The sequence below is a fragment of the Mustela erminea genome, chromosome 14 (genome assembly GCF_009829155.1).
Source record: "Mustela erminea isolate mMusErm1 chromosome 14, mMusErm1.Pri, whole genome shotgun sequence".
Taxonomy (NCBI): Eukaryota; Metazoa; Chordata; class Mammalia; order Carnivora; family Mustelidae; genus Mustela; species Mustela erminea.
Window position 1 is genome coordinate 40,622,789 of NC_045627.1, and position 26,528 is coordinate 40,649,316.

Here is a 26,528-nt window from a genome sequence, read left to right on the forward strand (position 1 = left end):
TTCCTGCTTACTTCTGTTCAGGAGCCCATTTTCCTTTTAGGTGAAAAGAGCCTGCCACTCACTCTTCTCACACATGGACTATAGAATGGACATTGTCCTCACTAAACATACAAAGAAATTGGGGCCCAGAGAGTTAGGGTCACACACATAGGAGTCAAAACCCATCTTCTGACCACAGAGCTAGCCTTTTTTTTTTTTTTTTTTTTTTGAATAGCATTATGGGCTTTGCTTTCAAGCTGAGAATGTATATCTTTCCAGCACTGTAAACCTCCTTTTCTGGGGTGCTAAACCATCTTGGTCTTATTTATCTAGGTAACCTTCACAGTGTTGTCTTCGGATGGGTATTAATGTTGAATGCTTCCCAGGAGTGACTGCGTACTGTACTGTCCTTCCTGTGGAAGAGAAGGGGTTTTGCTGACTTGTACCTATCAGTGTGCAGTCTTATCCAGGGATGTCATTGACATATGACCACTTCCCTTTTTTAGCAGCATATTTGTTAATTCTTTCCTCTGTTCATTCAAATATATATACATAAAAGATTTTACTTATTTATTTGACAGAGAAAGATCACAAATAGGCAGAGAGATGGGCAAAGAGAGAGGGGGAAGCAGGCTCCCCGCTGAGCAGAGAGCCCAATGCGGGACTTGATCCCAGGACCCTGAGATCATGACCTGAGCCAAAGGTAGCGGCTTAACCCACTGAGCCACCCAGGCACCCCTCAGAAATATTTTTTGAGTGCATACTCTGAGCCAAGCACTGTTCTTGGAGACACCCCTGCTTTCACGGAATTTTTATTCTGAATATATAGACAGGTGACAATAAGGAAATAAACCAACAGGGTAACTACAGACTGCATTAAGTAACATGAAGGAAATCACGAGCCAAGGGAGAGAGAAAAACCAAGGAGTGAGGCTGTAGACATCATCCTCTGGAAAGTTCCTGAGGCGAGATCAAAGGATGAGAAGGGGTCAGCTGTGGGAAGAGCTGATGAGCTCAGGGAGGGAAGGTTTCAGAACTTACGTTTGAGGAAGAAAAAGGCGTCTCATGTGGCTAAAGCAGAGAGACCCTGGAAGGGCAGCAGAGAGTTTAAAGCTGGGGAACAGTACAGTCTGGTTTGTGTTTTTAACAACACTGAGGGACATGACAATTACATGAAATGTGTGTTTCTGAATTGGGGAAAAAATGTTGCTTTAAGAGACAGTATTAGGACAAGTGGCAGAATTTGACTCTGCACCAAATATTAGATAATAGTATGATATCAGTGTTAAATTTCTTGAATTTGATAATCCATTGTGGTTATGTAGAGAATGTCTTTATTCTTAAGGGGGGTGAAGGGTCATCATCCTTGTAGCTTCTTCACAAATGGTTCAGGATAAACAGGAGGAATCAAAGATGGCAAATTGTTAAGGGCATACGTGTGTTTATTGTAACATTCTTGCAACTTTTCTGTAAGGTTCAGAGTTTTTCAAAATAAATCTTGAAAGGTCACTGAGGCCGCAGTGGAGAAGTTACGGGGGCGAGAGAGGCGGGCAGGCCGGCCATGAGGAGGCTGTTGGGATGATGGCTGCTTGCCTTGGGGTGTCACATGGAGAGGGAGAGAGGAGGTCAGATCGGAAATGTGTTTTGGAGGTGGAACTGACAGAGCTTGCTGATGGATTGGATGTGGTGGCCAACCGGAAGAGGAGGACATAGAGTTTGTCCCTTGGGGCTCGCTCATGGTTATGGACTGAATTCCTGTAGCTCTCATCCCCAGTGTGTTTTACTCCAGTCAGTCCCTCTGTGAGTAGTTACCACAGGGACTTACTTCATAGGTGAGGGGAGACTCAGGGAGGAGAAGTGACTCATTTGAAATCAGTAGATCAGGCAGAACATTTACCTTTTTTTTTTTAAAGAAAATTTACTTCTTTCAGAAAACCCAAATACAAGCACGGGATTAGTGCTCTTCAAACTGAATTCTTTCCTATTAGGTGATTGTGAAATCAGTGTAGTGAATGGCGACTTCATCATTAAACAAACAAACAAACAAACAAACTGAATAAACAGCATGTCCCCTGTAAGAAAAGGTAAGTAAGGTCTCATGGGACTGACTTTCGTTAAATATGTGTATGTGTATATACTAGGTCATCAGATAAAATGTATTTCTTACTTTGAGTTACAGTCAAAAGTTGGAAAGCCATGCGGAAGATTATTATCAACAGAGGTCTTGCAGTTCCCATGGGAATAAGAAAGCAAAAGACAAACTCACTTGGGCGGCTACTGTTGGCTGTCTTGTATTGTTTATTTCTTTAATGATTGATGGGCTATAAGTCAGTGTTTTCTTAGTTGACTTCATAGTCATCCTTTACTTTCAGTCTTAAAAGTCAACAAATATTGAGTGATCGCTGTGTGCCAGGCATTGTTATTGGCAGTAGGAGTGAACAGGACAGACAATGGATGACCCTCAAGGAGCTTACATTTAGAGATGTTACCAAGTAAAACCATAATCTTCCCTCAGCTGTGTTAAGTGACAGGTGCTCTGGAAGGTTCAGTAGGACTGGTCTGGGAAGGTGATGCTTGAGTTCAGACCTGACTGAGACTGAAGATACTGCTTTACCTCAGGGAAGTGTGTCTCAGCCAGAAGCAGCAGCCCAGGTCAGAGCCTTGAGTTGGAACTAAGCCACGGGTGTTAGAAGGACAAAGACGGCCCTTGAAACTGTCGAGTGGGGATCTGGGGAGAATGGAGGGAGAGGAGGTCAGATTTAAGATATTTTTTGGAAGTAAAGCCAACAGGACTTAATAGTGGATTAGATGTAAGGATGTAAGGATGAATCTGGGTAGAAAATGGTGCTGTTTACTGGTAGGGGAGGGCTGAAGGCTGATGTAGAAGTGTAATTTGAGAGAAAAAGAAACCTGTAGTTTTGTATCTGGCCATGAAGTTGAGAGGCCTCTGGGACATCAGTATATAGACTCAGTGTGGCCAGTCGGATGGCTGGGATCTTGGGTAAGAGGTGTGAATTTGAAATACAAATCTGAGACCCATGAATGTGTAGCTAGAATGTGGCTGATGAGCTTAACTGAGTTACCTGGGTGAACGTGTGGGTCAGAAGAGCAGATGCCTGAGGCAGGATTCCCAGGACAGGTAAGGGAAAGGACCAACAGTGACAAAGGGGAAAGCCGTGTGGGAGCCTAGAGAGGTGTTTGTGGAGGAGAGAGGGGAGAGGGCTTAATAATCAATTTATGTAGAGCTGACTCCCTAGTTTTGAGCTCTGGACCCACTAGCAGTAAGGGAGTTACGTTGAGAACTCACTCCTCTGTGTAAGATATATGTGCTTTTAGTTTTAAAATGTTTTATTTAATAAACTGGTGATAATAGTACTCATTTCACAGAGCTGTTTGGTAAATTAAATTAGTTAATACACAGAGAGTGCTTCAAATGGTCCCTGGCACGTAGTTAAGAACTCAGTCACTGTGAGTTGTTTGTGGCAGTGGTCCTTATTATAAGAAATCAATTTGGGCCTAAGGTCTAGATTCCAGATTAGTAGAGAAAAAGATAGTAGTAGTGCTGGCTATTCATCTGAATGTGTTCCGTGATAATCAATTTTGTTTAGCTGGTTTCCTGAGTAGCATATTAAAGTAATCCTGAACAATGAGGGGACCCCGTTACTAGATTGTCATTAAATGGTGATAGTAAGTGACCCTAAAAATCAAAGTAATGGAAAATGATCTCCTTTTCCTAAAACACTTAATTTGCTGTTTCTTCATCACATGTCATCCTTCATTACTTTCAAGGGCAGGGGAGATAGTAATTTTAACTATACTGCTACATCTTCACACAGATTATTGTCTGAAGGAGCTTCTTTAGAATTGACAAATGAACTCTGTTTTCCTTCCCAGGAGGAACTTGTTAAGCCAATACAGTTCAAAATTCTAATTCCCATTCCTTACTAGTGTGCACCATATCATTCATCGCAAATAAACATACAACCTCAAGCATCCTACTAGGCAAATAGATTCCTTTTTAATTAGTGACTCTATACACAGAATTTTATCATCATGAAATTTATAAACCAAAAGGGAACAAATATTTACACTTGCAACTTCATGTCAACATTGCTCTGGAAATGTAAATGTATGTCCCATGTTTCTGCTATGGCAGTAGAAAATAAACTTCCACTTCTCCAGAGTGGGTCGGCTCTGTTAGGTAGGGAATGTGGAAGATCTGTATACGTGTTCTTTCTTTGTGGCTGTCATTACTTTTTTTCACACAAGGACTCGTTTTGTTTTGTTTTTAAAAGGGAATCTTCCCTTTTTGTTGTTTTTTGTAGTACTGTTTTGTAGGCATCTCTTAAGTACCAAGACAGAATTACATTTTGTGGAGTTTTTGCTCTTGTCGTTATCAGACAGAATTATTTCTCAGTTTAAGTAGACCTTTTATTCCAAGCAGAATTAAGCCAACCACAAGGGTTTCTGGGAACAGAATAATATAGAGCTAAGGTTTTGTGTGTCCGTGTGGGTAGTCTAATGCTGTACAAAATGCTAAGATTTTTAATTTTATTTTTTATTTATTTTTAAAGATTATTTATTGATTTATTTGACAGAGAGATTACAAGTAGGCAGAGAGGCAGGCAGAGAGAGAGGAGGAAGCAGACCTCCCTGCTGAGCATAGAGCTGATTTGGAGCTCAATCCCCAGACCCCCGGATCATGACCGGAGCCAAAGGCAGAGACCTTAACCCACTGAGCCACTCAGGTGCCCCACAAAATGCTAAGATTTTAAAATGATGCCTAAATGTGTAATGGTTTAAAGGTCTCAAATAAATGAAAAAAAAAAAAAAACTAGGTAAAATGCAATTGAAATAATTTAGCAAAAAGGGGATGATTTTGCTGAGATTTCAGAAATCATTTTTTTCAAGGCTTTACTGCAGTTTTGATTTCAGCTACTTTTAAGTGGCTCTGCCTAATTTCTGCTGTTACATGGTGGTTATACTTTGCTAGCATCCCAAAATGATTTTAGGTCACTAAGGTTATTAAGATATATTTGGTGCACTAATCTGTTTTTCAAAGCATCAAAAATAATTAAGATGAAGGAACAGATAAACTCTGTGTCTAGAATGAATAATTTAGTTCTAAATATCCTAGAAGCCAAGATGAAAAGAGAATGATGTGGTTTTTAAGATTTTCATTCTCAGGGAAGCATAGAAGTTGGAGAAGAGAGAATTTTTCCCCTGCTTTTTCTGAATTTAAGGGTAATTCATTTTGGATTCTAATCCTATATAGTCAACAATGAGTAATACCATTGACAGTTGGTCTTTCTTCCCACTCTTCTCACTCCTCTTTCCCAAAGGGGAAACACCTGATTGTAAAAATAATGCATGCTATTTATATAAAAAGGAAAATTTCAGACAAGTCCGAGATACATGTATTGAAATGAAGTTTCCTTGAAAGGAGTGACATTAAATCCTTACTCCGTGAAGGTATTCATTCATTAATTCATTCAATTTTAATTAGGCTCCATGCCTAATTAAGCCCCAGCATGGGGCTCGAACTCATGACCCTGAGATCAAGAGTCTCATGCCCTCCAGACTGAACTAGCCAGGTGACCCAGTGGAGACATTTTTGTAAGGGGTTTTGATGATAATAATTTTAGCAAACATTTATTGGGCATCTCAGGTTTGCTTGTGTTAGCAATATGGAAACGAGTAAAGAGAACTCTTTTCTGTAAGAAACTCAGGGATTCATGGGGTTCACTTACAGTCATATTACATATTTATTCACTGAGTACCTAATCCGGGTATAGTAGAGTGTTAGCTGGGGTCTAGTAGGGTGAGTGGGTCAGTAAGAACCATACAGCTGATGCTAATGTGTGCTGATTGCCTGGGTTTGTGGTAAGCCAATTACCTTGAGAGCACGAAGGAGGAGAATTTTGTTTTTCAGGGAAGCCTTTGCAGAGGGAGGAATTGTAGGTTGCAAGTTAGTATCAAGAGTGCACCAGATAGCCCAGAAGTGGGAGGGTATTCTAGCAGAGGGAACAGCAAGCTCAGAGTTTTGGAGATGTGATCCAGATTGCCTGTATGAGCAGTGCTAAGTAGCGGACTGCGGAGCAGAGAGGATGGCTCAGGGTAGTGTGTGGGAGACGAAGCTGTGAAGATGATAGAGTTGTGTCCAGGAAAAAAAAAAGTTGGACCTTATTCAGTAAGTAGGCTTTTAAGCAGAGGCAGAAAGATTTATGTTTTAGGTAAAAAACAGGTAGAAGCGTGAAACATTGATTTGGGGAGGGGGGGTTGAGATGTTAAGTGAGGTAAGGGAGAACGGCTAAAGAGCAGCATCTGTGTGGGTTGAGAGAGTGGATCAAAATGCAGAGACATTTCTAATCAGAATTGTGTGGGATGATAGCCAGGAGTCTGTGTGGGTTGATGGTTGCGGAGGAGAGAACCGGTCTCCAGGAATACTGACATTCAGGGAGTAGCAGAGAAAGGGGGCCTGTTCGTTATTACTGTGTATTCTGAGCTGTTCTGCTTCTCACTTTGTTCCCTTTAAGTAATAATTGTATTGGTAGATATATTTTTAATTAATTTTTATTAAGTATGAAAATTGCTTTTCTTTTGGCCTGTCCCAGGGATTGAACTCACGATGTTGGCGTTCCTGCCACATTCTAACTGAATTAACTAGCCACCAGCTAGCTGTCTGTATTAGTAAATATCTTAACAGAAATGTTACTTTCAGCCACATACCTTATTATCTGATGCATATAGATCTTTATGTAAAGCCTCTTTACAGTACAAACTTGTCTAAAAAACTTTTCTTTTTGAATTTTTTTTATTTTTTAAAAGATATTTATTTGACAAACAGAGATCACAAGTAGGCAGAGTCGGGCAGAGAGAGAGGAGGAAGCAGGCTCCCTGCTGAGCAGAGTCCGATCAAGCAAGGCTTGATCCTAGCCATCTGTGATCATGTCTGGAGCTGAAGGCAGAGGCTTTAACCCACTGAGCCACCCAGGCACCCCATTTTTTTTTTTTTTTTTTTTAAAGAAAAAACGGTGAAGTCTTGTGTGCCACTGTGTCACCTCCGCATACTCTCTCCTCATTTAGGCAGAGTGTGCACCTTTCAGGGCCTTCTAGACCATGGCCTGCATCCCGGGTCCAGAGGCCGGGGGCGTCTTCAGGCTGATGGTAAATTTGGATACTGGCTCCTCTACCTTTGAGCTCTGTGTCTTTGGACCTTTTACTTTACCTTGAAGACGCAGTCTTCTCATCTGCAAAGGGGAAAGATCAGTATCCATCGAAGCTTCAAAAGAGAAAACACTTGGTGCTTTTCAAACCAGAGTATCTCCAAGAAAGCTACCAGACATTTTGAAGAGGCTGTTTTGCCATTGACATTCACACCTGTTTCCTCACCATGGAAGACAAACTATTCACCTTTCAGCTTTTAAAAAACTACCCAGCTGTATACCCAGCAAACATCCCTACCCCATGTTTGACCCAGGCCTTATTCATCCCTGAGCCTTTTTCCCCCCTTGTTTTCCTTGGTAAAACATATATACCTGCTGTTTAAAAAAAAAAAAAAAAAAAAAAAAAAGAGAAAGAGAGAGAGGGGGAGAGAGAGACCAGTTTACTCTATTTCCCATGAGTACCTTTAAGCCTGGAGTGGCCTGCTGACTCTTAAGTCTCACAATTAATATAAGTTAGGGGTATGTTCACCTAAAATAATGGGGAGCTTCAGTAGAGCTTGAATATGTGGGAGTTCTTTGTCTCCTGCAGCAGTTGTGGGAGGAACTGCGAGGCTGGCATAGCCAGCTGTTTTTGTCCCACAGTTCCATCCAGACCCCAGGGCCTTTGCATGTCTCTGCTTCACTGTCTTTATCATAGAGGTTTTTCTCATGCTTATCTTCTTTTCACAAAGTATATTTTTTAAAAAAAAAGATTTTATTTATTTGAGAGAGACAGAGACAGGGAAGGGAGCAAAAGCAGGGGAAGGGGCAGAGGAAAAAGCAGACTCCTGTGACCAGGGAGCCTGGATGGATCCCAGGTTCCTGGGATCATGACCCAAGCTGAAGGCAGATGCTTAACCAACTGAGCCACCCAGTTGCCCTTCTCACAAAGTAACTTCTTTGTGTTTAGGCATCACTTCTTGGTTCCAGCAGGGAACAGAGGGAATGGACCAAGGGTAACAGCAAAAGCTTTTTTTCTAGTGATGCTTTTCTTTCTTACTCAGGAAATGAGGCAGTCCCCTTCCCACCAGGGGCTTCTTTTATTTCATTATCCTGAGCTGAGTCATATAGCCATCCCCTAACTGCAGGTAGTCAGGGAGGTCAAGAATTTAGCTTTCCAGTCTTTTCTGGTTAGAATGCAAAGGAGGAGGTGGTAGAGTGGGTTTGTATCAGTCTACATAGCATCTACTCTTCTCAGGACAATATTATCTTGGTATAGTTAACCAACTTTGGGATCTTATCTGGGGTGATGGGTGTCCTGGTTTGCCTGGGACTGAGAGATTTGCTGGAACCAGGACTTCTGGTGCCATAACCTGGACAGTCTATAGGAGAACCAGGATGATGGTCACTTTCGTCCTCTCCTGTTATCTTCGGTAAGTGCGTCATCTCTTGAGGATGAAACCATCTTCACTAGGCTTACAAAGACTGAAAAAAAAAAGATAATTTGATAATATAGTAACTTAATTATAAACTATACAAAATCGTGATTAAACTATTAAATAATTTTTAAATAATTTACAATGAGAAATAAGGGTTCTGAATCCATGGAGCAGATTGGAAGTAGGACTCCCAAGTTACTGCTTAGAGCATGTGAGATTTTGACCAGAAGTTCTGGGGCTGCAGCGTTACCCAGCTCCAGGGCGGTTTTGTTCACAGCAGCCTGGAATTGATTCTTTAATACTTTTGATTAATTGACTGATTATACTGAAAGGAATTGTATGTTATCTCTGGCAGGTATATATGTTAAACCCTGTGTTTCAGGCATGTGCTCGCTAGCACACACCTGGGGGTACACCATTAGACATCAGCAGCCCTCCAGAAGCCAGGCTTCCTGCTGAGGTTGACCTTGAAAGCAGTCCTAATGAAGACCCTTTGTGGGTGACCTGGTTGGAAGAAGAGGATCAGAAAGAACCTTTCTTCTCTTCTCTACCCTCTAGCTGAAGCTGAGGCCTGGGCTGGATGTGGCTGCTGGGCCTCGAGGAGTCAGGAGGATCCTTCTTTTCACTTCAGTTAGAGCCCAGAGTTCTGACTCTTACTCCAAGATTCTCCTCCGCTGTCCTTCCTTCCCTGTTTGAGCAGAGATTCCTCTCACTTCTCTTACTGTTAATAGGAACCTCGCTCCCTGACACTTTTCCTTAACCTCATCCAAAAACTGTGATGCATATTTTATATTTTCTTGCATGTTTGACTTTTAGTTAATATTTAACGAGTTTCATTCTGCAGCCATCCTCTCATCGTATCTTGGAACTAGTCCCTATGCCTCTCAGTTCTAGCCTGTGATGATTAAGTGTTATTTTAAAAAAAGAGGGAGAGAAGTGTGCTATTCGGACATACTCACTTATTAGTAAAGGCACCACTTCATATGTGACTAATGCTGTGCATCTCTAACCAGTGGTTGTATGTCGTGAGTACCGACGTAATTTAGAAAGAATTCTTTCTTTGTTAAAGACCTTTTCTACATGGGCCACATGTTTCCAGACCTATATCATAGTGATTTGTGGTTTTTTAGGTATGTCAATAGAGATCTTGTAGCCAGAATGCCTGGATTCTGTTAGATAAACATTTTGTAAGATTGCTTACTTTAAAAAATTGTCTTTGTTTAAAAAGTTAATTTCTTCCCTAATGTTAGTGAAGAAATTTTAAAAATCTGATAAATTTTAGTTAAAACATTTTGTCTTTAGTATTTTAAGTCTTAACATTTTGTTTTTAATATTTTAAACCTTCTAAGCCTCTTTCTTGAAGGTGGATGTATTAATGCTCTTTTGGTCCACATACTTCCTTCTGAATTTTAAGAAATATATGCTAGAATCTGTAACATGCTTAAAATATACTTTTGATGATCATATGGGTTTTTATTAAAAACAGCTAAATAAAATTTCAATGAATGATAGTGTGCACATGCTAATATATTTTTCATCATTTATATGCTCTTGGGAGAGTGACTCATACACTGTTTTCTCTTGAGTTCCTGAGAGTTTATAAAAAGATTACAAACAGTTGGCAACAGAATTGAAATAATGAATGTGTAAAGTGGAGGGGATAATGTTTCTCATTTGCTCCTCTCTTACCTTGATGAAATTTTTACCACTTGAAAATTTCCAGTAAAGTCAAGGTCAGTATGTGAATCTAATACTTTTCTACCCATCATCATGGTCTAAGGATTTCCTGTCTTGTCCGACAACATGTGTGTTCCCAAAGGAGAAAGTACAGTTTGATTTCATGATGATAAATAACTTTTCAAGGACACTGGAGTCAGGTATAAAAGGATGATCACTGGTTGAGGACCAGGAGATAGTGTGGAGAGGAAAAGGTAAGATGAAAGTTAAAAGTTGACATTAACTTCCCAGTTGTTGGTCACCACTTAAATCTCTAGCTGTCCTTCTGGCGATATTTTGGGGATGTATTTCCTTTGACCTTTACATTAGTAGGATGTCATAGGCCTTAGGATCTAGCGTAGAACTGAGCTGAAAACGAAGTAGAGTTGTTTGTGACCCTTTGGATTAGTCCTTAAGGTAGGGCACATCTCAAGTGAGAACTGGTAAGTTACCTTGAGCAATTAAACCTTAACTCACTGGACAATCCAACGAGAACATCACAAATACTTCAAAAATGTATACAATTCAGAATCCAGTGCATTGTTTTATACCTTGACACTCCTGGATAAGTTACCTTGTGTTTTACCCCCAGGCTTCCCCTTCTGTACATCGTTATCCATCTGGGTTTTGATTTATTTTTCATTGCACATTTATTATCCCTCTCATTGCTTCACAGTAGGGGAAAATCTTTTTTATTCCAGAGCTGTAACATTGCTGCCTGGAACTTTTACCTTGAAGTCTCAATGTCCTAGAAGTCTATATAAAAAAAATAGAATATCCCTTACTTTAACTCCCTATGTGTGTGTTTTATCTGCTAAGGCATGTTGGCATTTAGTGGGGGGTGGGAAGGATGCTTCACCTAGAGGCTTCATTTGTTCTAATTTACATAATTTCTTAACATGTTCATGGCACCCTTTCTCCTACCTTCAAATTTTGAGCTCTTAGAAGACTTAGATGTTTTGGTTTTGTATGCATACATTTTGAAATCCCTGGGTTGAACATTTCCTAGATGTTTGCACACTCTACTAAGCCCAAGACTTTAAGGGTTATATAAAAATTAGCTCCCTGTGGGGCGCCTGGGTGGCTCAGTGGGTTAAAGCCTCCGCCTTCGGCTCAGGTCATGATCTTAGGGTCCTGGGTTCAAGCCCCGCATCGGGCTCTCTGCTCAGCAGGGAGCGTGCTTCTTCCTCTCTCTCTGCCTGCCTCTCTGACTACTTGTGATCTCTCTGTCTCTGTCAAGTAAATAAATAAAATCTTGAAAAAAAAAAAATTAGCTCCCTAAATGACCATTAACCAGAAATCTTATCTGTCCAGAGGATTCATGTGACTCCCAAGTATGCATTGCCCTCTGCATAGCATATTAATTTTGGCAACCAGAGATAGATGAGAATTTTGCTGCATTTAAGTTTTTCATTGTGATGAGACTAATCTATTATTATAAAAGCTCTCTACTCATCAGTGAGAGTGTTTCCTTCTGTTGTTTTAATTAAAGGAGCAGTGTATTTTTAAATTTAATTATGGCACTTTGATGATCTGATACTGGCTGCAAGCTAAGAATTCTTTGAGTTTTTAAGATTTGTAATGCATCTAGAGCAAAAGGATGATGGAAATGTTACATATCTACCCTGTTCAGTATGATAGGCACATGTGGCTTTTGGGCACTTAAAATGTGGCTAGTGAGACCAAGGAATTAAATTTTAAATTTTCTTGAAAATTAAAATTTAAATAGTCACATGTGGTTAGTGATTACCACATTGGATAGCAGGGATTGAGAGCATGTAGAAAAATTTACATTTAGTATAATGGTGTCCTGGAATTTCAAATTTCCTTGGTTTTGGTTGAGAAGTTGAGGCTCATTAAATTTGAAATTGATAATGGATAGTATTACTGTTAGCCATGGGGAGAGGCTTCTTTAACAAAGATGTGAGTTTATTGAACTTTAAATACATTAGAAGTGAACTTCCTGAGAAGGCAAGTATCCATTCCAAAAATAATTCCATATAAAAAATTGAACAAATATTTGGAAAAATATTTCCTGTGTATAAGGAAGTATACTAAATATGGAGGCTAGAGGGTGACTGGAACTTACTTCGGTGGTCCCTTCGAGGAGCTTTCTATTTGAGTTTTCCTCCAGAGGCTTAGAGAGGCCAGTGGGTGAGCTCTGTCCTTCCAGAGCGCAGAATGCCATGTGGGGCATTATCACCAGGATTTGGCTTCATTGCTTTGCAGGAGGGCTGAGGCTTAACAGCTCAAGGAGGAACTGTTTATATCCCAGAACGCAAAGTTGTGTATCAACTCTGACATGCAAGATTAATTTCAGCCGAGAGAGGATTGAGGCAGGATTGGGATTTCTTTAGGTGTGTGCTGCCAGGAGCTCTGCTGAGCTCCAGATGTGTGTGAGTAGGGCCCCTTGGGTCTTCCCTATGTCTGGGAGATGTACTTTCCCCAGACCATGGCATGCTGGAGGCAGAGACATTGAACATGGACCTTTGCTCATCCATACTCCCCATCTCCCCCCTCACCAAGGTGAGGAGGAATTCGGATGATGCTGAGTTTGGCTCAACAACCAGAAGTGTCTAATGGAGATAAATACTCCTTAAACAGAGGTATAGAGGTTGTCAGGCAAGCCAGATTTTTAAAAGTCACAGAATTCAGCTTTCTTTTCTTTCCTCTTTTTTCTCGCAACTGGTAAGACCCCACCTGAGTTCACTTGGCTGTGCTCTTAGTTGGAAACCCAGGGCCCGAGGAAAAGCCGCAGAAAAACAGGCCGCATTTGCTCCTTCTTGTACAGCCACGTTGCCTGCTCCCTGAGTTCTGTGTTTTTAGCTAAAGAAATCATGAACTTACAGTGGAGGGATGTGCGTTCCTACCAGCCTGTTTCCCACTGAACCACTGTCCAGAGCTCGCTGAATGCTGCTAGGAGTCCGGGAACTCGGAACCTAACTGTCCCTCTTTGTGGCAGTTGGGCGAGTCAGAGGGCCTGAAGGGTGAAGCTTAGACAGGCTGGAGCAGTAGGTTATGGAGTGAGAAAGGGAGAGCGTGTAAACAGTGGTGAGCTGGACGCAGAGGAATTACTGATCTGATCTCGTGGTGCAGATGTTGAGGGAGAAGAGCCAGCCTTTCCCCCTTGGCTCCCGGGGACAGGGGACTTGTGTCACATGCCCTTGTGTCTTGGCAGCTGGGCCTGTCAGGATCGAGTCAGCAGAGTTACTGAGTGCACTGGGGTTTGTTTTTTGCCAGGTCCGGGATACAGCTCTTCGGGCGGTCTGTTACATCTGAGACCGAGGCAGGACGCGGAGATGGGTTGACAGTCTTCACACGAGGTGTCCAGACACTCCTGGCTCAGAACTCAGCCATGGATAGAGAGGGATGCTTGCCTGTCTGTGTGCTTGGGTCCTTCCTTGGTCTCTGGCCTTGGGCCATGATGTCAGCCTGACTCGGTTGGCACATGTAGCCTGGAAGGGTTTGGCACACAATGCCTGGAATGGGTCAGGCTTCTGCTCCAGACATTAAGGAAGGGAACTGGCTAGTCCTTCCTGACATAGTGCCCACAGGCTGGCACAGCTCTGACTGGCACCTGCCCCTTTCAGAGGTGGGCTCAGGATAACTGTGTGGAAATTTTCCAGTGTGAGGGTTGTAGGAGTATAATCCCATCACCCTCCAAACACTGCCCTGACCAGAACTTCAGTGGTGTTTAGAAAGAATGGGTTAACTATTAGAAGAAGAAAATATTTCCAAAAGTAAGTAATCTTGGCTACAGATGGGAAGAGATGGGTAAATTTGACTTTTTAAAGATTTGAAATGTCTGTCACTAAAAGCAAAACTGCAAATATAATTAAAAGACAAATGGAAGACTGGGAGAAAATAGGCCATGTGTCATAGACAAAGAGTAATACATAGACTATAAGGCACCTTCTACAAAATAATCAGGTATGATTATTTTCCCATTAGATTGACAGGAATTAAAAAGATTGATAATCTGTTTTGGCAACAAGAGAGAAAAAATGGGTATCATTTACATCTGGGGAATGTATAAATTGTTCAGGGCTTTTTGGGAGGGCAGTTTGGCTGTGTCTGTGAAAATAAGGCCGGATATCTTTGATTCAGTAAATGTGTATCTAGCATGATACACAAGTGTATACTCTTACCCCATCATTGTTAGTAATGGTAAAATATGGAAATTGACTGCCTAGCGGTACAGTCAGCATATGAAATAGTATGCAGCACCTAAAACAGTGTGGTAGATCTGTAGCAACTGATGTGGGAAACTCTCCCTGATACATTTTTGTGAGGAAAGTAAAGGATAAAATTATCACAATTTATGTAAACAACAACAACAACAACAACAACAAAACCCTCCCCCAAACTAGATGTATTTCTATATGTATTGCATTTTATAGATTGTGTATGTGTTGTGCATATGATATCTACGTATAAAATTATTTGAATTCTAGGGGTGGTTTGTGGATTCTAAAACATGTTTTTCACATCCTAGAATTTCTGAAATCAGTGTATCTAACCATTGGTGGCATAGTTTAATAGTTAAACCTTTTATTCTTTCTTGGTGAAGCATAGTGTATATTATAAGTGAGAAGATTAGATTTAATGGCAGATGATACATAAATGTGTTGATAATGAACTCAAGGTAAGTCCTGGAATGGGAGGTGAGTAGATGACAGTAGAGATTGACTTCATCTGTATCATCTGTATTAGTTGAAAAAAAAATTAAGAAGATTTTCTTAGGGGCGCCTGGGTGGTCAGTCAGTTAAGCATCTGCCTTTGCCTCAGGTCACAGTCCTGGAGTCCTGAGATTGAGCTTATCTCTTGAGAGAGAGAAAAAGAGACAGCACATGCATAGGCAGGGGTGGGGGGATTTGGACATTGGCAGAGGGGGAGAGAGAGAAAATCTGTAGCAGATTCCTTACTGAGCACAGAGCCCATGCAGTGCTTGGGCTTGATCTCATGACCCTGAAGTCACGATCTGAACTGAAACCAAGAGTTGGACGTCCTGCTGACTGAGCGCCCAGGCGTCCCTGAAATTGTTTTAACAGTGAAAATGAATTCACTTCTCTGAGGTATTTCTCTCTACCTCTGCCATTAGATTTGATACTCTGCTTCATCTGAGAATTTTAAGGCCCAGATGACTGAGAGCTTGTTCAGCTCCATAAAGAAGTTAAATAACTGTAAAGATTCAGTGGGAGAGAATTGTGCGCTGAGGTCCAAGAAAAGGGGGAGTAGGACTCTGGAGACTAGGGCCAGTTGCCCCATTGTAACCTGTTTGGTCTGTGTGAAAAGATTGAAGGCCTCACTCAGTTCACAAGGTGGTGCCTGGTTAACCCAGGGTAATTACTGCAGGGTTACCCCTCCACCTCCTGGGGGTTCCCTGTGGCAAACGCAGTGGGTGGTATCCCATCCACTGTTTGGATGAAGGAATTCTATGGTGAAGCGGAAAATAGGTCATACCAAGGAACATTACCCAGCGACACTGAAAAGAGAATGCGATTCTCTGGGTAGAGAACTAAGCCTTAGTGGGAAGAGCGAAAGGAGTAAATGAGGCATATAATGAAGCAGGTAGGAGATGACCTATACCATCGGTGGGAGGTTGGGTTTGCTCTGCTCTGGAGGCTGGACCCTGGGATCCTCAGGTATAGACCTAGGTATGGGTGTCTCACCATATGTGAGAGCTGCATTGTGAAGATACACACTGAGAATTCAGTAGTGACACTATCACCAAAGATGACTGTCGTTCATTGTAACAGGACAGGCAGAGCTGTGGGAGCCAGAGTAAGGAGAAAGCAGTCCCTGTAAAATCCAGGGAGCCTTCTTGGCCAAGATGTCGTTTGGGGTGGTAGAATTTGGACCTGTGATTTTTAAGGAGGGAGGAAAGGAAGGGAAGAGTGGCTCACCACTGTGAACAGAGCTGCAAAAAGGAGAATATGAGGAATGGTGAGCAGTTTTCCTTGGTCCAGGCATACAAACAGGTATATAGAACAGGTATATAAAAGGGAAGCAGTAGGAAGTAAGATTTAAAAAGGTAGCTTATGGCCAGACCACAGAGAGCTGAGAATGTCAGATTTGGGACTTTGACCTTGACTCAGTAGGCTCATGTTTTCTGTTTAATCTTTTGGTTACCAGGTATTTTTTGTAACATCGTTGGTTTGACTTTTATTTCAGTCACTTCCAAGTTTGTTTTTCTAAGGGTTTGTGATAGAGGTTTAAATCTTGTGTTAAAAGTTGGTAGAACATAGGGGTTTTTTTTGCATGTAAATGGCTGAACTTCAGAATTACATTTGTGCTACACGCTCTGGTTTTGCTCTCTGCCTGCCAGCATTAGCAAATAACTGCTTTGTTTTCAAAGGAGATGATAGTATTTACCCTTACCAATGAAAGTAAAGAACTAAGTCCTGCATGAAGAGGTGAAATTCAACATGAAAGATTTATGGAATAAAGTTAGTGAGAGAGCGCAAAGCCATGATCCTTGCTCTCTTTGCCATAGCACGATTTGGACAATCTTTTGTCCTGGGAATTCTTACAGCTTTTCTTTTAAACCTGGCCAGCTTTCCATTGCCAGCTCAACTTCCGTGTTAGCTGATGCTCCTGCTCCAAGTTCTGACTTTGGCTCCTCAGATGTCTTGCTGAGCTGAGCTGAGCTGACCTTAAGAATCTGAGATGTAGAGGGTCAGTTTGCAGTAGGGAAATGTGGTAGCAACTCTGGCTTTTTCTGCCATGGTGTAACTTAATCAGATCCTCTTGTTTTTCCCTGAATGGTACAAGCGATTGCACTGAAATGGTTATTCATCTGTGCCTGTGATGCTTTAAAAAATAATAATTTCACTAATATGTCACAACATACATTATTTATTATTTTAGTAAATGGATTTTTAAACAAGCAACAATTTACAAATTTAAACATGACAATTAACATGATATGACATAAAAAATTAAATAATCTCCTGGCGTCTTTTTATCAGCATTGCATTAATGATCTTAGCCCTTCTGGGAGCTTTCATTTTTTGTTGACTCTGACGGATGATGGCAGATTGTGGTGATGATATGCTTTTATAAATTATTTTTTAGACGAAATGATACTGGCATGTCATGTGGACTGCCAGAAATAACACTGGTTGTCACTGCTAGTGTTGTTTCGACTTACATTCTGGGTTCTTGAAGGAAGATGTCCACTACAGGTTGGGCACTGGTGGGCCGTGGTAGGGTTTGCCTTCTGCTTGTAAGCCAGCTGAGGTCAAATGAGTGTTTCCTGTTCTTTTCCTCCTGGGAGTCAGGGGTGGGCTCACTACTTGGGCTCAGACTGCTGACTGCCCTTACCCTGGAGTTTGAGTCTGGAGAGAATGATCTGAAATGCAGGGACAGTTAGCAGAGTTAACTAAAATTACCCAGCTTTCCTTCCTGGATGGTCTTGGTTGCTCACATCAGTGTTAACACAGTGTTTACTTTTGTACATTTTGCACTGAACATCTAACCGCCTTTGCGTACATCATCACAACTTGCAGCATGGTGACATTGCCCGCCGGCCAGCAGTTTGCGTTCAGCAGTGTTGCTGTTGCCTGTGCTTATTTGTGCTGTTACTTGAATATTTAATAGAGCTGAATTTCAGACTGTCTCCTGAGGAATTTTAGGCCTCGTGAAGATACCTTGGGCACCTGATAACTGACCACAGGTGGATGGAATCTTTATGGTTTTTCTCTCCTATCACTATATGAATATACTACGGTAGACTAAATGGTAGTTTTCCTGTTGTCTAAAATTTTTACCCAGCTCCCAGAGCTGTTGCCGGTAGGTGGTAAGTACCCACATTGTTTTAAGAGAATCAGTCATCCATTGCAGGATTTGGTAAGAGGCGGCCATATGCGTGTAACAACTATTATATTCTCCACCCCATAACCCAGGCGGGTGTCAGGGAGACCAGAAAGGGTTTCATGCAAGGAACTTCTAGGAATAGAACGTGTGCTCTTCCCCGGGAGAAGTAATTCCCTCTCTCTATCCTCCCTGCAGTCCATTTGAGAGAGGCCCAAGCTGGTATGAGATTAGAATGGAATCCTAAGAGTTCTTGAGACAGTTGTGTGAATCTCCTGGAGTTTGGAGATGTCCCACAGAGATGGGAGTGGCTGGAGCTGCCCTGGGGTTGGGGGTGGGACAGTGTGTGGAGAGAGACCAGCCAGTGCATGACGGTTTCCTGCTGGCCAGGAGGTCTGCCTGGAGGGCAGCTGTGAGTCATCTTGAAAGACCCGACTCTGGTAGAAGAACTGCCCACTAGGCCTAGCTGGAGGACCCCAGCAGAGAGAGGCTGTGGGGGAACTGCAGGGGCAGGGGCTAAGAGGAGGTGGTAAGAGATGAGCCAAGGGCCTCATTGCCTGCATCAGGCAGCCTGGGGCTCCCAGTGAAGGAGTCACACTGGAGAGAGCCTGCATCTGAACTCCCGCCACTGGCAGATCTTCTACAGGCCAGGGGACTAAGACACGTGAACGGACCTCTCTGTTTTCTTTTCCTCACACTTGCCTCTTCTCACTCTCGGAGCCCTGCCCTCGCCTCACGCCCACACCCCTCAGAGAGGGGAAAAGCTTCACACTGGATGAAATTAGTTTTGATTTAGACTAGATTGGACTTTTTAATAACTGAAAATTTGGCTATATTCATTTGAGATCGTGATTTCTTTTTTTAAATTCTAGCTCCCAATCAGTAGTTATAGGTTACTGAACCCTGAAAAAAAGTTTTTCCACGAAGGCATAGTCAACAATCTCAGCACCAGTTGACTAGAGCTGGGTCTTATAATTACATGCAGTTTCATTTATTTTGCACGCTGCAAATTTCAGGCATGCAGCTTGCCAGCAATTACTGTGTCATCTGAGAAAGTTTAAATTTCCCTATAAGTGGAACACTGTAAATTTGATAACTCATTATACAGCTAATACAGGTCATGTCCCCATTACGAATTAGCCTGGAACTTTGAAACCTTTAATTGTAATTTTTTATTTTTGTTGTTGGTTTGTTTTATAGTGGTGAAAAACAAGACAAAATTTACGATCTTAGGCATTTTTAAAGTTAAGGTATATAGTACAGTACATTTTAAATTTTTTCCTTAAAATTTATTTATTTTAGGGAGAGAGACAGGAGAGAGAGAGCAAGAGAGAACATGTGTGTGTGTGGGGGGGGGGGGCGAGGGAAGAAGGAAAGAGAATCTTAAGGACACTCCACACTGAGTCTAGAGCCCAACGTGGGGGTCCATCTAGTGACCCTGAGATGGTGACCTGAGCCAAAATCAAGAGTTGTTGCTTAACCAGTTGAGCCACCCAAGCATCCCATTAATATTTTCATTTTTTAAAGTAATCTCTCCACTGAACATGGGGCTCGAACTCATGATCGCAAGATCAAGAGCTGCATGCTTTATGGAGTGAGCGAGCCAGGAGCCCCTTAACATTCTACTTTCTAAGGGTTTGATTACCATAGATATTTCATATAAGTAGAATTATGTAAAATTCATCTTTTGTGACTGACTTATTTCACTTCGAATAGTATCTCCAAGGTTTATCCATATTGTAGCTTATGACAGGATTTCCTTCTTCTTTTAAGGCTGAGTAATATTCCACTGTATGTACATACCACAGTTTTTATTCATTCATCTGTTAATGGACATTCAGGTCGCTTCCACCTCTTGGCTCTTATGAATAATGCTGCAATGAACGTGTTGCAAATACCTCTTTAGGATCCTGTTTTCATTTCTTTTGGATGTATTCCCAGAAGTAGACCTGCTGGATCGCATGGTAATTCTATTTTTAATTTTTGAGAAACCTCTATATTGTTTCCCATAACAGCTACAGGAAATTACCTTCCCACCAACAGTGCACAAGGGTTCTGATTTCTCCACATTCCTGCCAACACTCATCTTTTCTGTACTTTTAGTAGAGGCCATCCTGATGGATGTGAGGGTGTTTCCCATTGTGATTTTGGTTTGTGTTTCTCCTACGATTAGTGGTATTGAGTTTCTGTTGGTGTTGATGCCGGCCATTTTCAAGTGCTTTTCCTATTTGGAAAATCATATTGTTGTTTGGTTATTGAGTTGTAGCATTTCTTTAGCTATTCTGGATATTAATTAACCTCTTACCAGGTGTATGGTTTGAAAATATTTCCTTCCATTTCATAGGTTGCCTTTAATTATATGTATATACACACATATGTGTAGATATATATATATATATATTTTTTTTTGCAGTTCAAACAGTATAATTATTAAATACTTTTCAATACTGAAAAGTTTAGTAGATAATATGACAGATTTTGATTAGATCTTCAGTATCTTCCCAGCAAGCCCTATTGAGTAAGGCGTAAAGCTTCAACTAACTCCATAGTTTGAAACATTTTTCTTCCATAATCTTGTTCCCATCCATCTTTCCATCTTAGTGTACCCTGTCATCATGCTGTCGTCTTCTCCCCTACTTCTCATCTCTCCAAGATTCCCTAAAATACTCTGTTTCATCCTTGGGACTCTTTCACGTATTGTTGTTTCTTTTGCACAGGCTATGGAATGCCTTACTTTCCCTCTTGTTTTAGCTTGTGTTTTAGGCTCTTTCTCCCCCTAGAAGACACGGCTTACATGTGGAGATTTTCCACTCAACCAGTTAGTCACAACTTCCTTCTCCCATAGCTTCTTAGATGTAGCTCTTGTTAGAACAGTTGTCTGGAGGTAGCCTGATGATTTTTATAACCCTCCTCCCACCCCAGCACTGTAAGGTGCTACAGCATCCAGCGTGGCCTTCTCCTCCCTCAGCCTCCCTCCATTCTTGAGGACCTGCCATAATAATATGTCTCTACTTTCAGTGATGATGGGTAGAAAGAAAGAGCAAATGCCTTTTTTAAAGGAACAACAGAACTTTTTACCAATTGTACTTCTAAGTATCCTTTCTCTTCTAATTTTATCTGGTAAGATTTTGGCAGCTAATTGTGGATTTTATGAACTTACATTGGGTTGCTTTTGTCTTCTGTTCTAAAAGCAATAATTAGAGGAAATGATCCTTTTGAGAGGTTGCTTAATGAATTCTGCTTCATTTACATGTGCTGCTTTAAATCTTACTTCAAGTAAACTGTACTAATGCCCAAATTATTTCACTGTAGCTCAGTATTGAACCAAAGTATTATGATGATTAATTTCCTTCTGTTAAATTCCTTGTAGTCTTCTTTGGTGGTGGTGCTGGGGCTGAACAATCAAGAAAGAATTTATTGACTTTACATTTAGTACGGTTTATTCTGCTTGATGGTATCGTTCAAGTATGAATTTGTATTTGGTATAAGATTGTGCTGTATTGGAGTTCTGTTGAACAAATTACTTTGTATTTTATTAACTATTGGTGTTTAAATTTAATGGTTTTAAGATTTCAAAAAGCCTTTTTCCCAAGTATTTGAATGTTTTATTATAATTCCACAGCCTAACCTTCTGCTTTCACTGCGTCCTTCTCCGCCCTTGAAACAAGTCCAGACATAGACACTCTGGCACACACACCAGGCAGCCTTCCCTCCTGCTCTCCTCCTCACCCCAACATGACATGCATGTCTGTCCAAGAAGTCCTAAGATTATGCCCTTAACATGGTGGCCCAGTCTAGTAGTCGTTGTGCTGCAGCCCCCTCCCCACTGTGGCAGCCCCTCAGGCATCCATAGCTCTCACCCTTGGCCCAATAGGTTGATTATTTCCTTTAACTTCCATTAGGACTGTGGACAGGGAGCAGCCAGTGAGTCATGACTACCTGCAGACTCTCTCTCTTCTGTTACCTACTAACAGGGCGTATTGCTCACATTCTGCAGAAGACAGAAGATGGGGTGAGCATCTATTTTGTATCTTAGCCATGAGCTTCATCCAAGATGGATTTGATTCTTAAATGATTTCAACTTGCATCATGATACAAGTCACTAGTGAAGAGATTTCAGCATTTCTATAAAAAATACATCTTATTAAAAATGTAAATAAACCCATCATGGTTTACATTCAGTAAATGAATACTATGAACTTCTAAGTAGGGATCTATGTTGCTGTTTTGCTTCCAAAAGTTGAAAATTTGGGAACTGTTCTATTTCTTGGAATTTGAACATTCCATAGGAAATTAACTAGAATTTAGTTGCAGATATTTTTGCCATATTAAATTATCTTTTTAAGCATACCAAGCCTAGCATAGATACTGTGAAATTTTTTGTTGAACAAAACACAATAGGGCCTTATGTATATTTGCTGGATCTTTTCTTTGTCAATAATAAGTTGTATTTAATAAAAATAGACAATAGGAGTGCCTGGGTGGCTCAGTGGGTTAAGCCTCTGTCTTCAGCTCAGGTCATGGTCTCAGGGTCCTGGGATCGAGCCCCATATCAGGCTGTCTACTCGGCAGGGAGCCTGCTTCCTCCTCTCCGTCTGCCTGCCTTTCTGCCTACTTGTGATCTTTCCCTCTCTGTCAAATAAATAAGTAAAAAAATAAAATCTTTTTTAAAATGGACAAAAATAAAGAGCCTGTTGTAGAACTTTTTGTCTTCTCAGCACATGTGAAATGCATTTGTAAACCGGGCAAAGTGACTGAGAATTTGGATCCACGTATCTTCCTTGCTCTGTAGTCACTGAAGGCAGGGCTTTGATGGGGAACAGCAGAGGCCCTGAACAGACCTGTCTCTTGTTTTGGCTCTGTGGCTTTTGCAAGCTAGGATTAACCTCTTTGAGCTTTATTTTCTCATTTATAAAATTGGAAGAGGATTAGGATCATAGCGCATGATCTTAACTAATTTATTTTTTCTAGAGAGCAACTTCTCTTTGTTGCTTTCAGGTGTTGAAACGTCAGTGGGTTTCATTTCACTGGTTTTTCTGCCCACTTGCATAGTGGGTGAGGTGGTCATTAGTCTTGTGCAGCTAAGAAAACAGGTACAGGAGAAGTTTTATCTGTTTTGTCCTCGCAGGGTCAGGTGGTGGCAGAGCAAGAACTCCTGCTTGGGTCTCCTGGCTCCACGTCCTGTGGTCTTTTCTCTGAAAATGCTATTTACTGTGCTGTGGCAGAAATAAGAAGCATAAAACAATTCTTTACTTACAGTCACCTTCATTTTCCCACGTAATCATACCTTTGGGGAGAAAAAACCGAACCTTTGATTTTTCATCTCCCTTACATTAGACAGTATATCACCATTCTAAGTGGGTTTTTAAAATTCCATAGTCCAACAGCTGGTTCCTGAATAATTTTTCTTAGGCCTCAAATTGGATTGTGAAGGTTTGATTGCAAGAGATCTGTTAACCATTCTTTGTGTGAGCAGTCTATCTCTTCTTCTGAATAAGTGAGTGATCATCTCTTTTCATGAAAAGAAACCTGAATATATGAGGTGTGGCAATATTGTAGTGAGACAGTTTCCACAAGTGCCACATTAATACCAGCATCTTTATTTTTAGTCAAGTACTACATAGCTAGAATTTATTATCCATATCCTAGTCTTACTGAACTACCTACATATTTAAAATATCTTAGATTTAAGCAGCCTTTATATTCTTTTCAATATACTGCAACAAGAAACTTAAAATTTTAAATCAATTAAACATATGAAACAGTAAGAAAGCAGTGCAAGGTAAAATATGTAGGTAATGTTGTAGAAGCTGAAGTTCTGTAGAACCTAAGAAAAGAGAGAGATCAGTGGGGTTTCCTAGAGCAAGCATGCGTTTAACTGTCCCTGGGGTCAGAATAGCTAAGTTAATACTATCTAGAGATGTCTAATATTCGAAACAGAAAGTGGAGGGTGGACTGAGCTCAATTGGCTTCTGTTGCTCAGAGGATGTGGTTAGGGCTGTTTCTCTGTTAAAGCTCTGTTCCCTCTATAAACATAACTTGCGTCTCTACTGTCTTCTTGGGAATGGGAAAATGTCTGCCTATACATCCTGCCAGGTGAGCAATTCCAGCCACCAAAGACTTTCTTCTCTGGACATGCGTATGGAAACATACAGAAAGAGCCTCCCTGAGGCATGTGCCCAACCCTTAGACCAGCCACTGTTACCAGAGGCCTGGGGACTGTGGTTTGCGGGTGGGTCTGTGTAAGTGGGTAGGAGCTGAGGGCACTGTGACAGCTCTCCAGGACCAGGAGGTGGCACTCCGCAGAAGAAATACGGTGTGTATCAATGGAAGGGGAGAAGGTAGGAAATGTGCATAGCGGCCGTGAAGTTATGGTGTTAAACAGCCTACGATGTAGATAGTACTGCACTTTGTAAACTGTTCACTGTCAGTTATAGGGGACACATAGCTGTCCTCTAAACACAGTCCTATCACCCATGACACACACCTGTCAGGTATGGCGACACAAATATTGTAGGTAGTTCTAGACTGTTCAGGTGTCATTCCCCGTTACATAGTAGATTTTAAAGTAGCAAGCTACTTCTACCTAATGCACCATGAGTGTCCCAAATGTTTGTGCTTTAAAGTATATGTGCCTTTTATATGTGTGCTTTTATAAGTTAAAAAATGTAGTCACTCTGGCCATCTGTTTGGATGTGACAACCTTCCCGTTTTATAAAATAATAACTGTTGAATCAAAATTTTTGCTCAACGTGTGCTATCAGGTTACCTATCAAAGCCGACTGAATGAATGATTAGAAGGTTCAGATCAAAAGCAACTGGCTTAACTTCATGGAGGTTTTCATCCTTTAATTTAAAATGTGTCTCTGTCTAACTGATAATCTCTCACATTTTGTAAAGCAGTATTGACGTCCTGGAAAGTATGCAGTGACCTCACTTCTGGCTGTGTGAGCTAGTTTCCCTGCAGGCCTCGGAAGCATTGATATTCCTGTAACCTTTGAGGCAAGATGTGTGTATAGTGTATTAATGAGCTGCTTGAAGTGATGTACAGTAATTTCATCCTTGGGTAAAAACAGATGTGAAAGATTCTGTTTTAATATTTAATCAGGCTCCAAGCCTCTGTTGGCTTGTTTAAGTTGACCTGACAGCATTATACCTGGAAACACTTTGAATTAAACTCTGAGTGCTTGACCTTGTTCAAACAGTTGTAATTTAATAAGGCTGCTGTCTTGGTGGAGATAGCGTGGCTAATAGGCAAATCCTTTTCTGGCTGGAATTGCTCTGTTTGTGAGTGCTGGGGGTGGAGAGATTCAGAGATTTTCCAGATTCCCACCAGCTTTTGGGAGGAACTAGATTTGAAGAAGGCGGCGGTGGGTGGTGGCTGGGTGGGGACCTGAATTAAGAAATGATCTTTTAGAAGACCTTTAAAAACTTACCTTTCATTTTTATTTTTAGCCTGATAGGAGTAATATTTTTAATCGTTTTAGTTGGGCTCATTTTGGTCAAAAGGAATGAAAAATCATTTATTAAAAAGGGGGGCTGGAAAATTCTCAGAGATGAAAGGCACCTTAGGTGAACTGGACACTAGCTAGCTCTAGCTTTCTGTCTGTCTGTCCTTCCATCCCTCTCTGTGCTGGTGGGTCTGCCACCCACCCATCCATTCTCCTCTCATCCCATCTGGTTTCTCTCTGTCTCTGCCTGCCTTTCGTATAGCTTGTTCTGCTCCTGGCTCTTCTCTGTCGCTTCTTCCCTCTCCACTCCTGTAGCTTTTCCTCTACCCCCAGAGCATTACTTACTCATCACCGCTGTTCTCCTCCGCTGTTGGTTTGTTGTGGCCCTTCCTAGTTTCAGCTCTCTTGTATCCTTTAAGCTCAGTTGTTGCTGTTAACAAGTTTGTTTTCTTGTTCAAGTGTCAGGTAGTAGGGTCTCTACTTGCTATTTGTGCTATCTGAAAATTGCCTGTTTTTTTTCTAATTAAGGGGCTTATGTACAAGACAGGTTTTGGCTTGAAAGAAAGGTTGGTCGGACCAAATGCCATGACTTGCTCAATATAAATATTTGTTTGTATATATAAATTCCCCCATGTTATAAAAATGCTACATGCTTATTGAAAAAACGAAAGCATTTAAAAAAGTTAACCAAAATGTAGTTAAAATCTCCTATAATCTCACTATTCAAATAGCTAACAGCTTTGGCATATTTCCTCTTGTATTTTTTTCTTGTTTACACATAAAAATTGTATACACAGGGTTACCTGGGTGGCTCAGTCCGTTAAGCATCTGCCCTTGGCTCAGGTAATGATCCCAGGGTCCTGGAATCGACCCTGGAAGCATCGGGCTTCTTGCTTGGCGGGGAGTCTGTTTCTCCCTCAATCTCTGTGTGCTCGCTTGCTGTCTCTCTTTCTTAAACAAATAAATAAATCATAAAAAAATTG

General features: G+C 41.2%; 1 protein-coding gene and 2 long non-coding RNA genes across 7 annotated transcripts in view; 2 read left to right on the top strand and 1 right to left on the bottom strand.

Annotated features, from left to right (window-relative positions):
- KAT6B (lysine acetyltransferase 6B) overlaps nt 1–26,528 on the top strand; it is a 188,144-nt gene that overhangs the window by 43,467 nt on the left and 118,149 nt on the right. The gene's annotated exons all lie outside the window — the stretch shown is intronic.
- On the top strand, nt 620–7,501 carry LOC116573663. Its single transcript, XR_004278917.1, has 2 exons — nt 620–682; nt 6,944–7,501. It is a non-coding gene; the product is annotated as an uncharacterized LOC116573663 (long non-coding RNA).
- On the bottom strand, nt 7,155–13,207 carry LOC116573662. The gene is made up of 3 exons (XR_004278916.1): nt 13,150–13,207; nt 8,409–8,609; nt 7,155–7,229 (listed from the first exon to the last, which is right to left on the bottom strand). It is a non-coding gene; the product is annotated as an uncharacterized LOC116573662 (long non-coding RNA).